This window comes from Microcebus murinus, unplaced genomic scaffold, assembly GCF_040939455.1.
Source record: "Microcebus murinus isolate Inina unplaced genomic scaffold, M.murinus_Inina_mat1.0 scaf072_hap2_Mmur4.0, whole genome shotgun sequence".
Lineage (NCBI taxonomy): Eukaryota > Metazoa > Chordata > Mammalia > Primates > Cheirogaleidae > Microcebus > Microcebus murinus.
Window position 1 is genome coordinate 24899 of NW_027439018.1, and position 12806 is coordinate 37704.

Below are 12806 nucleotides of genomic sequence, written 5' to 3' on the forward strand. Positions count from 1 at the left end.
GTCAGGTGTCAGACCAAAGGTCTGGTCTGTGGGAACCGACACGCTGGAGGAAACCTTGAGAGGCTGAGAGGGGAGGGAGTTCCAGGAGAATTCCAGGACGTCATTTTGAGCGAGTATGTGACCAGAACTCGTCCCGTTGCTTTTGGGGTTCTACGGGCTACACGTAGGAATCTTTGGTGGTGGCACTGGATGTTGGGGGATCCGGAGTCACACGCAGACCTGCTCCACAGGCCTCATTTTACTTTTCTTTTCGGATTCATTTTCTGAAAAGGTGTCTCTTATCTCTATGATTACATTTCCTTTTCTCTCTCTCTCCGAGCAGATCATGGGAGTCCACGTATTGAGGTGACATGTATTGCCCGTGCCCCCCTCCCCCCCGTTTTCTGATTCATTTATTTCTCATTTTCTCCCAGCGTATGGTGGGGGTACCAATGTTAAGGTCAGCTGCATCGCCCTGTCCCCGCCTCCCCCCTCGGGTCAGAGCTTCAAGTGCGCCCATGCCCCGGTTGGTGCGCACCCACCCCATTCCTAATGGATGTGCACGCCCATCCCCTCCCCACGCCCGCCCGACACCCACCCGATGAAGGCGATTCCTCTGTGTCCACTTAGGTGTCCATCGGTTCCTACCAATCTGCCGGCGAGCGCGCGCACGTGGCGCTCTTGTGTCCGTTCTTGGGACACTTGGCTTACTGGAACGGGTTCCAGCTCTGGCCGGGAGAACACGAGAGGTGCCCTCTCACCGCTGTTCCTAGCTGAACGGCACTCCGTGGTGTCCACGCGCCACATTTCATTAATGCACCCGTGGATCGATGGGCACTCGGGGCGCTTCCACATCTTTGCGATTGTGAATGGCGCCCTAACTGTAACCCTGACCCCTACCCAGCCCAGTCTCCTCTGCCCCAGCCTGAGGCGCTCCTCCCCCGCCAGGCCCGTCACTGTCCTGGTCCCCTGCCTGACCGGCTCCTTCCCGCCCGGCCTGTCACCGTCCTCTGCCCCTGCGTGACACGCTCCTCCCCGCCCGGCCCATCACCTTGGCCCCTGCCTGACTCGCTCCTCCCCACCTCGGGCTCCTCCGTCGCCTGGGCCTTCCAAGGGCTTGGTGTGGACGCTGCTTCCAGGAAGCCCTCCAGGAACCCGGCAGCAGGGCGGCCGCAGCAGTCTCGCGCGGGGCACGTGCCCCCACTGTGCCGCGGGGGCCCAGCCTGGTGTCTTCTCTGAGGCCCTGCGGCTGCCGCTCCCCGCGAGGGGAGAGCCGTGGAGGTGGGGACCGCCTCCTGGTGGGGACGTACACCCAGCTCTCCGCCGCGTCGGATTCCGGGGCTCTCTGTCCTGCCTGCCCGGAGGCCCAGCTGGCCTGCGGGTCCTTAGAGTGGCAGAAACGTCCTCAAGCTGATATTGCCAGTCAGGTGGGTGTCTGCACTTTTGTGCCGGGCACCCCGGGGAGGCCCAGGGGCTGGCTGGACAACGCGGCCTGCTGGGGGTCGGGGGTGCGCTTTGGAGGAGCAACCGATGCCCTTTGGACTTTGCTAGCAGCGTCTGAGGTGTCTCTGAGCCCTGCTCCATGTCGGGGAGAGGAGGAGGAGCAGGAGGAGGAGGAGGAGGAGGAGGAGGTGGCAGGGGCCGTGACCTACAGTCGTGTTCCCGGGGTGGCACGGCATGTGGCTTCTTCCACAGGCTGCTTGGCCTGGGCTCCCTGCACCTGGGCCTTTGGAGGACTGGCCCTGTTCTTGCCGACACTTCCTGCAGGGACCCAGAGCTGGGAGGTTGCATCTCCCAGACCTGGGTCGGGCAGAGCCCCAGCGGGCCATGCCCACAACCTCTCTCAGCACGGGTCCCCCAGAAGGCTTCTTTGGGACCAGGATTCTCTTGCGGGTGACTGTTTAAGGTCTGGCCCCTGGGTGGAGGGGCACCAGGAGTAGAGGAGCAGGAAGGGGAAGGGGGTGGCCAGGCGAGGGGACACTTTGAGGCCAAGTCCAAGCTTCAGCCTGATCCTCCTGGGAACCCCGGGGTGTACATCACACCTCCTGGTTGTCCTGCTCTGAGACCGGGACCCGGGCTTCGCATTTTCACAGCAGCCAGTCGTGGGCTGAGGACACCTGGGGCGTTGGGAACTCCCTGGCTTCTCCTTGGTTTAACATCTGAGCTGCTTGTGAATCGTGCCGCCACACACGCCCGAGTGCAGGTGTCTTCTGCACAGACTGCGGGCCTCGCTCTTCTGAATGCCGCTAGCTCGCCACCCACCCACGGGTGAACCTGGTCAGGGTACTTTCTCTAAGGAGCAGACTCTGACCCCGGCGGGCTACCGGTGTTTTCATTTGCTCCTTTCTTTCTTCCATTTCGGGAAAGGCTTCCTTACTGGGTTTGGAAATCTCCTGTGCCTTTCCTCGCCTATTCTGTCAGCTTTAAATTTCTCTTTCAGTTGCCACCCTCACAGATGTATTAGGAAACTCTTTTCGGAGCATTCATTAGTGAAATGACCCAGATGAAGCTCGAATCCAATAGCTCATCGCCGATTTTTAGCAAGTCCACACCCCGGGGTGGTTGGGGTCCAATCCACCCCGGGCCAGGCCCAGGCCCCTTGGACCGGGCCAGAGAAGGACACAGAGCAGGGTCCGGCCCCCACGGTAGCGGTGCCCGCAGTTCTCCAAGGGCTTGGGGGTTTTCCAGAGGGAGGAGACAGAGGGGATTGATTTCTTCAGAGCCCCCCAAACCACCCCACCCCACCCCACCCCACCCCACCCCACCCCACCCATGGGACACATCCCGAGAGACGCCCCTACACTCGCTCCCCTCCCCCATGCGCTGTGCCCCAGCCCTGGCCCTGGGGAATAGGCGGCAGCCCACGCACAGGGCGGGGGGCACAGCTGAAAGGGTTTGTGGGGGAGGGCGGCCCCTGGCTGGGGGCAAAGGTCGAGCGCCCCGCGCGCGCGTGCGCAGTCAGCAGCGGCGGCGCGCTGGGGGTGGGGGGCGGGTAGGTGAAGGAGGCGAGGCGAGGAGAGGAGGGGGGCTGGAAGGTCTCCACCTTGGCGGGTCCACCCGTGGAGGCCCATCTCGCGCGCGCGCGCACGCGTGTGTGTGTGTGTGTGTGTGGACAGCCCCCCACGCCGCCCCGCCCCTCTCCCCAGTCCCGCGGAGCCCGCCGGACCCGGCCGGCGAGGGGAAGCGCAGAGAGGCTCGGCTTCTTGAGCGGGGCAGGGGCGCCCTCCACCGTCTCCGGCCAAGCCGGCCTGAACGCGCCCGGTCTCGTCTGATCTCCGAAGCTAAGCAGGGTCGGGCCTGGTTAGTACTTGGATGGGAGACCGCCCGGGAATACCGGGTGCCGTAGGCTTTTGTTTTTTTTGTTTTTTGCCTCTTGTTCTGTCCCCTTTCTGGGAGCGCGGCGGCGGTCCGGGGGATCACCCCCACCCTCAGCGCCCGTCGCGGTGCCTGGCGCCCCAGCCCGCACCGTGGGGCCTCCTCTTGTCCCGAGCCGTGACACCGCCGCCACGCGGCAGCATGCGTGGCATCTGGACTGTCAGGTGTCAGACCAAAGGTCTGGTCTGTGGGAACCGACACGCTGGAGGAAACCTTGAGAGGCTGAGAGGGGAGGGAGTTCCAGGAGAATTCCAGGACGTCATTTTGAGCGAGTATGTGACCAGAACTCGTCCCGTTGCTTTTGGGGTTCTACGGGCTACACGTAGGAATCTTTGGTGGTGGCACTGGATGTTGGGGGATCCGGAGTCACACGCAGACCTGCTCCACAGGCCTCATTTTACTTTTCTTTTCGGATTCATTTTCTGAAAAGGTGTCTCTTATCTCTATGATTACATTTCCTTTTCTCTCTCTCTCCGAGCAGATCATGGGAGTCCACGTATTGAGGTGACATGTATTGCCCGTGCCCCCCTCCCCCCCGTTTTCTGATTCATTTATTTCTCATTTTCTCCCAGCGTATGGTGGGGGTACCAATGTTAAGGTCAGCTGCATCGCCCTGTCCCCGCCTCCCCCCTCGGGTCAGAGCTTCAAGTGCGCCCATGCCCCGGTTGGTGCGCACCCACCCCATTCCTAATGGATGTGCACGCCCATCCCCTCCCCACGCCCGCCCGACACCCACCCGATGAAGGCGATTCCTCTGTGTCCACTTAGGTGTCCATCGGTTCCTACCAATCTGCCGGCGAGCGCGCGCACGTGGCGCTCTTGTGTCCGTTCTTGGGACACTTGGCTTACTGGAACGGGTTCCAGCTCTGGCCGGGAGAACACGAGAGGTGCCCTCTCACCGCTGTTCCTCATAGCTGAACGGCACTCCGTGGTGTCCACGCGCCACATTTCATTAATGCACCCGTGGATCGATGGGCACTCGGGGCGCTTCCACATCTTTGCGATTGTGAATGGCGCCCTAACTGTAACCCTGACCCCTACCCAGCCCAGTCTCCTCTGCCCCAGCCTGAGGCGCTCCTCCCCCGCCAGGCCCGTCACTGTCCTGGTCCCCTGCCTGACCGGCTCCTTCCCGCCCGGCCTGTCACCGTCCTCTGCCCCTGCGTGACACGCTCCTCCCCGCCCGGCCCATCACCTTGGCCCCTGCCTGACTCGCTCCTCCCCACCTCGGGCTCCTCCGTCGCCTGGGCCTTCCAAGGGCTTGGTGTGGACGCTGCTTCCAGGAAGCCCTCCAGGAACCCGGCAGCAGGGCGGCCGCAGCAGTCTCGCGCGGGGCACGTGCCCCCACTGTGCCGCGGGGGCCCAGCCTGGTGTCTTCTCTGAGGCCCTGCGGCTGCCGCTCCCCGCGAGGGGAGAGCCGTGGAGGTGGGGACCGCCTCCTGGTGGGGACGTACACCCAGCTCTCCGCCGCGTCGGATTCCGGGGCTCTCTGTCCTGCCTGCCCGGAGGCCCAGCTGGCCTGCGGGTCCTTAGAGTGGCAGAAACGTCCTCAAGCTGATATTGCCAGTCAGGTGGGTGTCTGCACTTTTGTGCCGGGCACCCCGGGGAGGCCCAGGGGCTGGCTGGACAACGCGGCCTGCTGGGGGTCGGGGGTGCGCTTTGGAGGAGCAACCGATGCCCTTTGGACTTTGCTAGCAGCGTCTGAGGTGTCTCTGAGCCCTGCTCCATGTCGGGGAGAGGAGGAGGAGCAGGAGGAGGAGGAGGAGGAGGAGGAGGTGGCAGGGGCCGTGACCTACAGTCGTGTTCCCGGGGTGGCACGGCATGTGGCTTCTTCCACAGGCTGCTTGGCCTGGGCTCCCTGCACCTGGGCCTTTGGAGGACTGGCCCTGTTCTTGCCGACACTTCCTGCAGGGACCCAGAGCTGGGAGGTTGCATCTCCCAGACCTGGGTCGGGCAGAGCCCCAGCGGGCCATGCCCACAACCTCTCTCAGCACGGGTCCCCCAGAAGGCTTCTTTGGGACCAGGATTCTCTTGCGGGTGACTGTTTAAGGTCTGGCCCCTGGGTGGAGGGGCACCAGGAGTAGAGGAGCAGGAAGGGGAAGGGGGTGGCCAGGCGAGGGGACACTTTGAGGCCAAGTCCAAGCTTCAGCCTGATCCTCCTGGGAACCCCGGGGTGTACATCACACCTCCTGGTTGTCCTGCTCTGAGACCGGGACCCGGGCTTCGCATTTTCACAGCAGCCAGTCGTGGGCTGAGGACACCTGGGGCGTTGGGAACTCCCTGGCTTCTCCTTGGTTTAACATCTGAGCTGCTTGTGAATCGTGCCGCCACACACGCCCGAGTGCAGGTGTCTTCTGCACAGACTGCGGGCCTCGCTCTTCTGAATGCCGCTAGCTCGCCACCCACCCACGGGTGAACCTGGTCAGGGTACTTTCTCTAAGGAGCAGACTCTGACCCCGGCGGGCTACCGGTGTTTTCATTTGCTCCTTTCTTTCTTCCATTTCGGGAAAGGCTTCCTTACTGGGTTTGGAAATCTCCTGTGCCTTTCCTCGCCTATTCTGTCAGCTTTAAATTTCTCTTTCAGTTGCCACCCTCACAGATGTATTAGGAAACTCTTTTCGGAGCATTCATTAGTGAAATGACCCAGATGAAGCTCGAATCCAATAGCTCATCGCCGATTTTTAGCAAGTCCACACCCCGGGGTGGTTGGGGTCCAATCCACCCCGGGCCAGGCCCAGGCCCCTTGGACCGGGCCAGAGAAGGACACAGAGCAGGGTCCGGCCCCCACGGTAGCGGTGCCCGCAGTTCTCCAAGGGCTTGGGGGTTTTCCAGAGGGAGGAGACAGAGGGGATTGATTTCTTCAGAGCCCCCCAAACCACCCCACCCCACCCCACCCCACCCCACCCCACCCCACCCATGGGACACATCCCGAGAGACGCCCCTACACTCGCTCCCCTCCCCCATGCGCTGTGCCCCAGCCCTGGCCCTGGGGAATAGGCGGCAGCCCACGCACAGGGCGGGGGGCACAGCTGAAAGGGTTTGTGGGGGAGGGCGGCCCCTGGCTGGGGGCAAAGGTCGAGCGCCCCGCGCGCGCGTGCGCAGTCAGCAGCGGCGGCGCGCTGGGGGTGGGGGGCGGGTAGGTGAAGGAGGCGAGGCGAGGAGAGGAGGGGGGCTGGAAGGTCTCCACCTTGGCGGGTCCACCCGTGGAGGCCCATCTCGCGCGCGCGCGCACGCGTGTGTGTGTGTGTGTGTGTGTGTGTGTGTGTGTGTGTGTGTGTGTACAGCCCCCCACGCCGCCCCGCCCCTCTCCCCAGTCCCGCGGAGCCCGCCGGACCCGGCCGGCGAGGGGAAGCGCAGAGAGGCTCGGCTTCTTGAGCGGGGCAGGGGCGCCCTCCACCGTCTCCGGCCAAGCCGGCCTGAACGCGCCCGGTCTCGTCTGATCTCCGAAGCTAAGCAGGGTCGGGCCTGGTTAGTACTTGGATGGGAGACCGCCCGGGAATACCGGGTGCCGTAGGCTTTTGTTTTTTTTGTTTTTTGCCTCTTGTTCTGTCCCCTTTCTGGGAGCGCGGCGGCGGTCCGGGGGATCACCCCCACCCTCAGCGCCCGTCGCGGTGCCTGGCGCCCCAGCCCGCACCGTGGGGCCTCCTCTTGTCCCGAGCCGTGACACCGCCGCCACGCGGCAGCATGCGTGGCATCTGGACTGTCAGGTGTCAGACCAAAGGTCTGGTCTGTGGGAACCGACACGCTGGAGGAAACCTTGAGAGGCTGAGAGGGGAGGGAGTTCCAGGAGAATTCCAGGACGTCATTTTGAGCGAGTATGTGACCAGAACTCGTCCCGTTGCTTTTGGGGTTCTACGGGCTACACGTAGGAATCTTTGGTGGTGGCACTGGATGTTGGGGGATCCGGAGTCACACGCAGACCTGCTCCACAGGCCTCATTTTACTTTTCTTTTCGGATTCATTTTCTGAAAAGGTGTCTCTTATCTCTATGATTACATTTCCTTTTCTCTCTCTCTCCGAGCAGATCATGGGAGTCCACGTATTGAGGTGACATGTATTGCCCGTGCCCCCCTCCCCCCCGTTTTCTGATTCATTTATTTCTCATTTTCTCCCAGCGTATGGTGGGGGTACCAATGTTAAGGTCAGCTGCATCGCCCTGTCCCCGCCTCCCCCCTCGGGTCAGAGCTTCAAGTGCGCCCATGCCCCGGTTGGTGCGCACCCACCCCATTCCTAATGGATGTGCACGCCCATCCCCTCCCCACGCCCGCCCGACACCCACCCGATGAAGGCGATTCCTCTGTGTCCACTTAGGTGTCCATCGGTTCCTACCAATCTGCCGGCGAGCGCGCGCACGTGGCGCTCTTGTGTCCGTTCTTGGGACACTTGGCTTACTGGAACGGGTTCCAGCTCTGGCCGGGAGAACACGAGAGGTGCCCTCTCACCGCTGTTCCTCATAGCTGAACGGCACTCCGTGGTGTCCACGCGCCACATTTCATTAATGCACCCGTGGATCGATGGGCACTCGGGGCGCTTCCACATCTTTGCGATTGTGAATGGCGCCCTAACTGTAACCCTGACCCCTACCCAGCCCAGTCTCCTCTGCCCCAGCCTGAGGCGCTCCTCCCCCGCCAGGCCCGTCACTGTCCTGGTCCCCTGCCTGACCGGCTCCTTCCCGCCCGGCCTGTCACCGTCCTCTGCCCCTGCGTGACACGCTCCTCCCCGCCCGGCCCATCACCTTGGCCCCTGCCTGACTCGCTCCTCCCCACCTCGGGCTCCTCCGTCGCCTGGGCCTTCCAAGGGCTTGGTGTGGACGCTGCTTCCAGGAAGCCCTCCAGGAACCCGGCAGCAGGGCGGCCGCAGCAGTCTCGCGCGGGGCACGTGCCCCCACTGTGCCGCGGGGGCCCAGCCTGGTGTCTTCTCTGAGGCCCTGCGGCTGCCGCTCCCCGCGAGGGGAGAGCCGTGGAGGTGGGGACCGCCTCCTGGTGGGGACGTACACCCAGCTCTCCGCCGCGTCGGATTCCGGGGCTCTCTGTCCTGCCTGCCCGGAGGCCCAGCTGGCCTGCGGGTCCTTAGAGTGGCAGAAACGTCCTCAAGCTGATATTGCCAGTCAGGTGGGTGTCTGCACTTTTGTGCCGGGCACCCCGGGGAGGCCCAGGGGCTGGCTGGACAACGCGGCCTGCTGGGGGTCGGGGGTGCGCTTTGGAGGAGCAACCGATGCCCTTTGGACTTTGCTAGCAGCGTCTGAGGTGTCTCTGAGCCCTGCTCCATGTCGGGGAGAGGAGGAGGAGCAGGAGGAGGAGGAGGAGGAGGAGGAGGTGGCAGGGGCCGTGACCTACAGTCGTGTTCCCGGGGTGGCACGGCATGTGGCTTCTTCCACAGGCTGCTTGGCCTGGGCTCCCTGCACCTGGGCCTTTGGAGGACTGGCCCTGTTCTTGCCGACACTTCCTGCAGGGACCCAGAGCTGGGAGGTTGCATCTCCCAGACCTGGGTCGGGCAGAGCCCCAGCGGGCCATGCCCACAACCTCTCTCAGCACGGGTCCCCCAGAAGGCTTCTTTGGGACCAGGATTCTCTTGCGGGTGACTGTTTAAGGTCTGGCCCCTGGGTGGAGGGGCACCAGGAGTAGAGGAGCAGGAAGGGGAAGGGGGTGGCCAGGCGAGGGGACACTTTGAGGCCAAGTCCAAGCTTCAGCCTGATCCTCCTGGGAACCCCGGGGTGTACATCACACCTCCTGGTTGTCCTGCTCTGAGACCGGGACCCGGGCTTCGCATTTTCACAGCAGCCAGTCGTGGGCTGAGGACACCTGGGGCGTTGGGAACTCCCTGGCTTCTCCTTGGTTTAACATCTGAGCTGCTTGTGAATCGAGCCGCCACACACGCCCGAGTGCAGGTGTCTTCTGCACAGACTGTGGGCCTCGCTCTTCTGAATGCCGCTAGCTCGCCACCCACCCACGGGTGAACCTGGTCAGGGTACTTTCTCTAATGAGCAGACTCTGACCCCGGCGGGCTACCGGTGTTTTCATTTGCTCCTTTCTTTCTTCCATTTCGGGAAAGGCTTCCTTACTGGGTTTGGAAATCTCCTGTGCCTTTCCTCGCCTATTCTGTCAGCTTTAAATTTCTCTTTCAGTTGCCACCCTCACAGATGTATTAGGAAACTCTTTTCGGTGCATTCATTAGTGAAATGACCCAGATGAAGCTCGAATCCAATAGCTCATCGCCGATTTTTAGCAAGTCCACACCCCGGGGTGGTTGGGGTCCAATCCACCCCGGGCCAGGCCCAGGCCCCTTGGACCGGGCCAGAGAAGGACACAGAGCAGGGTCCGGCCCCCACGGTAGCGGTGCCCGCAGTTCTCCAAGGGCTTGGGGGTTTTCCAGAGGGAGGAGACAGAGGGGATTGATTTCTTCAGAGCCCCCCAAACCACCCCACCCCACCCCACCCCACCCCACCCCACCCCACCCATGGGACACATCCCGAGAGACGCCCCTACACTCGCTCCCCTCCCCCATGCGCTGTGCCCCAGCCCTGGCCCTGGGGAATAGGCGGCAGCCCACGCACAGGGCGGGGGGCACAGCTGAAAGGGTTTGTGGGGGAGGGCGGCCCCTGGCTGGGGGCAAAGGTCGAGCGCCCCGCGCGCGCGTGCGCAGTCAGCAGCGGCGGCGCGCTGGGGGTGGGGGGCGGGTAGGTGAAGGAGGCGAGGCGAGGAGAGGAGGGGGGCTGGAAGGTCTCCACCTTGGCGGGTCCACCCGTGGAGGCCCATCTCGCGCGCGCGCGCACGCGTGTGTGTGTGTGTGTGTGTGGACAGCCCCCCACGCCGCCCCGCCCCTCTCCCCAGTCCCGCGGAGCCCGCCGGACCCGGCCGGCGAGGGGAAGCGCAGAGAGGCTCGGCTTCTTGAGCGGGGCAGGGGCGCCCTCCACCGTCTCCGGCCAAGCCGGCCTGAACGCGCCCGGTCTCGTCTGATCTCCGAAGCTAAGCAGGGTCGGGCCTGGTTAGTACTTGGATGGGAGACCGCCCGGGAATACCGGGTGCCGTAGGCTTTTGTTTTTTTTGTTTTTTGCCTCTTGTTCTGTCCCCTTTCTGGGAGCGCGGCGGCGGTCCGGGGGATCACCCCCACCCTCAGCGCCCGTCGCGGTGCCTGGCGCCCCAGCCCGCACCGTGGGGCCTCCTCTTGTCCCGAGCCGTGACACCGCCGCCACGCGGCAGCATGCGTGGCATCTGGACTGTCAGGTGTCAGACCAAAGGTCTGGTCTGTGGGAACCGACACGCTGGAGGAAACCTTGAGAGGCTGAGAGGGGAGGGAGTTCCAGGAGAATTCCAGGACGTCATTTTGAGCGAGTATGTGACCAGAACTCGTCCCGTTGCTTTTGGGGTTCTACGGGCTACACGTAGGAATCTTTGGTGGTGGCACTGGATGTTGGGGGATCCGGAGTCACACGCAGACCTGCTCCACAGGCCTCATTTTACTTTTCTTTTCGGATTCATTTTCTGAAAAGGTGTCTCTTATCTCTATGATTACATTTCCTTTTCTCTCTCTCTCCGAGCAGATCATGGGAGTCCACGTATTGAGGTGACATGTATTGCCCGTGCCCCCCTCCCCCCCGTTTTCTGATTCATTTATTTCTCATTTTCTCCCAGCGTATGGTGGGGGTACCAATGTTAAGGTCAGCTGCATCGCCCTGTCCCCGCCTCCCCCCTCGGGTCAGAGCTTCAAGTGCGCCCATGCCCCGGTTGGTGCGCACCCACCCCATTCCTAATGGATGTGCACGCCCATCCCCTCCCCACGCCCGCCCGACACCCACCCGATGAAGGCGATTCCTCTGTGTCCACTTAGGTGTCCATCGGTTCCTACCAATCTGCCGGCGAGCGCGCGCACGTGGCGCTCTTGTGTCCGTTCTTGGGACACTTGGCTTACTGGAACGGGTTCCAGCTCTGGCCGGGAGAACACGAGAGGTGCCCTCTCACCGCTGTTCCTCATAGCTGAACGGCACTCCGTGGTGTCCACGCGCCACATTTCATTAATGCACCCGTGGATCGATGGGCACTCGGGGCGCTTCCACATCTTTGCGATTGTGAATGGCGCCCTAACTGTAACCCTGACCCCTACCCAGCCCAGTCTCCTCTGCCCCAGCCTGAGGCGCTCCTCCCCCGCCAGGCCCGTCACTGTCCTGGTCCCCTGCCTGACCGGCTCCTTCCCGCCCGGCCTGTCACCGTCCTCTGCCCCTGCGTGACACGCTCCTCCCCGCCCGGCCCATCACCTTGGCCCCTGCCTGACTCGCTCCTCCCCACCTCGGGCTCCTCCGTCGCCTGGGCCTTCCAAGGGCTTGGTGTGGACGCTGCTTCCAGGAAGCCCTCCAGGAACCCGGCAGCAGGGCGGCCGCAGCAGTCTCGCGCGGGGCACGTGCCCCCACTGTGCCGCGGGGGCCCAGCCTGGTGTCTTCTCTGAGGCCCTGCGGCTGCCGCTCCCCGCGAGGGGAGAGCCGTGGAGGTGGGGACCGCCTCCTGGTGGGGACGTACACCCAGCTCTCCGCCGCGTCGGATTCCGGGGCTCTCTGTCCTGCCTGCCCGGAGGCCCAGCTGGCCTGCGGGTCCTTAGAGTGGCAGAAACGTCCTCAAGCTGATATTGCCAGTCAGGTGGGTGTCTGCACTTTTGTGCCGGGCACCCCGGGGAGGCCCAGGGGCTGGCTGGACAACGCGGCCTGCTGGGGGTCGGGGGTGCGCTTTGGAGGAGCAACCGATGCCCTTTGGACTTTGCTAGCAGCGTCTGAGGTGTCTCTGAGCCCTGCTCCATGTCGGGGAGAGGAGGAGGAGCAGGAGGAGGAGGAGGAGGAGGAGGAGGTGGCAGGGGCCGTGACCTACAGTCGTGTTCCCGGGGTGGCACGGCATGTGGCTTCTTCCACAGGCTGCTTGGCCTGGGCTCCCTGCACCTGGGCCTTTGGAGGACTGGCCCTGTTCTTGCCGACACTTCCTGCAGGGACCCAGAGCTGGGAGGTTGCATCTCCCAGACCTGGGTCGGGCAGAGCCCCAGCGGGCCATGCCCACAACCTCTCTCAGCACGGGTCCCCCAGAAGGCTTCTTTGGGACCAGGATTCTCTTGCGGGTGACTGTTTAAGGTCTGGCCCCTGGGTGGAGGGGCACCAGGAGTAGAGGAGCAGGAAGGGGAAGGGGGTGGCCAGGCGAGGGGACACTTTGAGGCCAAGTCCAAGCTTCAGCCTGATCCTCCTGGGAACCCCGGGGTGTACATCACACCTCCTGGTTGTCCTGCTCTGAGACCGGGACCCGGGCTTCGCATTTTCACAGCAGCCAGTCGTGGGCTGAGGACACCTGGGGCGTTGGGAACTCCCTGGCTTCTCCTTGGTTTAACATCTGAGCTGCTTGTGAATCGAGCCGCCACACACGCCCGAGTGCAGGTGTCTTCTGCACAGACTGTGGGCCTCGCTCTTCTGAATGCCGCTAGCTCGC

The 12806-nt window shown here is 63.6% G+C and overlaps 3 pseudogenes; all 3 read left to right on the forward strand.

Annotated features, from left to right (window-relative positions):
• Nucleotides 1-3209: 3209 nt before the first annotated feature.
• On the forward strand, nucleotides 3210-3328 carry LOC142869362 (uncharacterized; annotated as a pseudogene).
• A 3421-nt stretch (nucleotides 3329-6749) lies between these two features.
• Nucleotides 6750-6868, forward strand: LOC142869363 (uncharacterized; annotated as a pseudogene).
• A 3397-nt stretch (nucleotides 6869-10265) lies between these two features.
• On the forward strand, nucleotides 10266-10384 carry LOC142869364 (uncharacterized; annotated as a pseudogene).
• Nucleotides 10385-12806: the final 2422 nt, after the last annotated feature.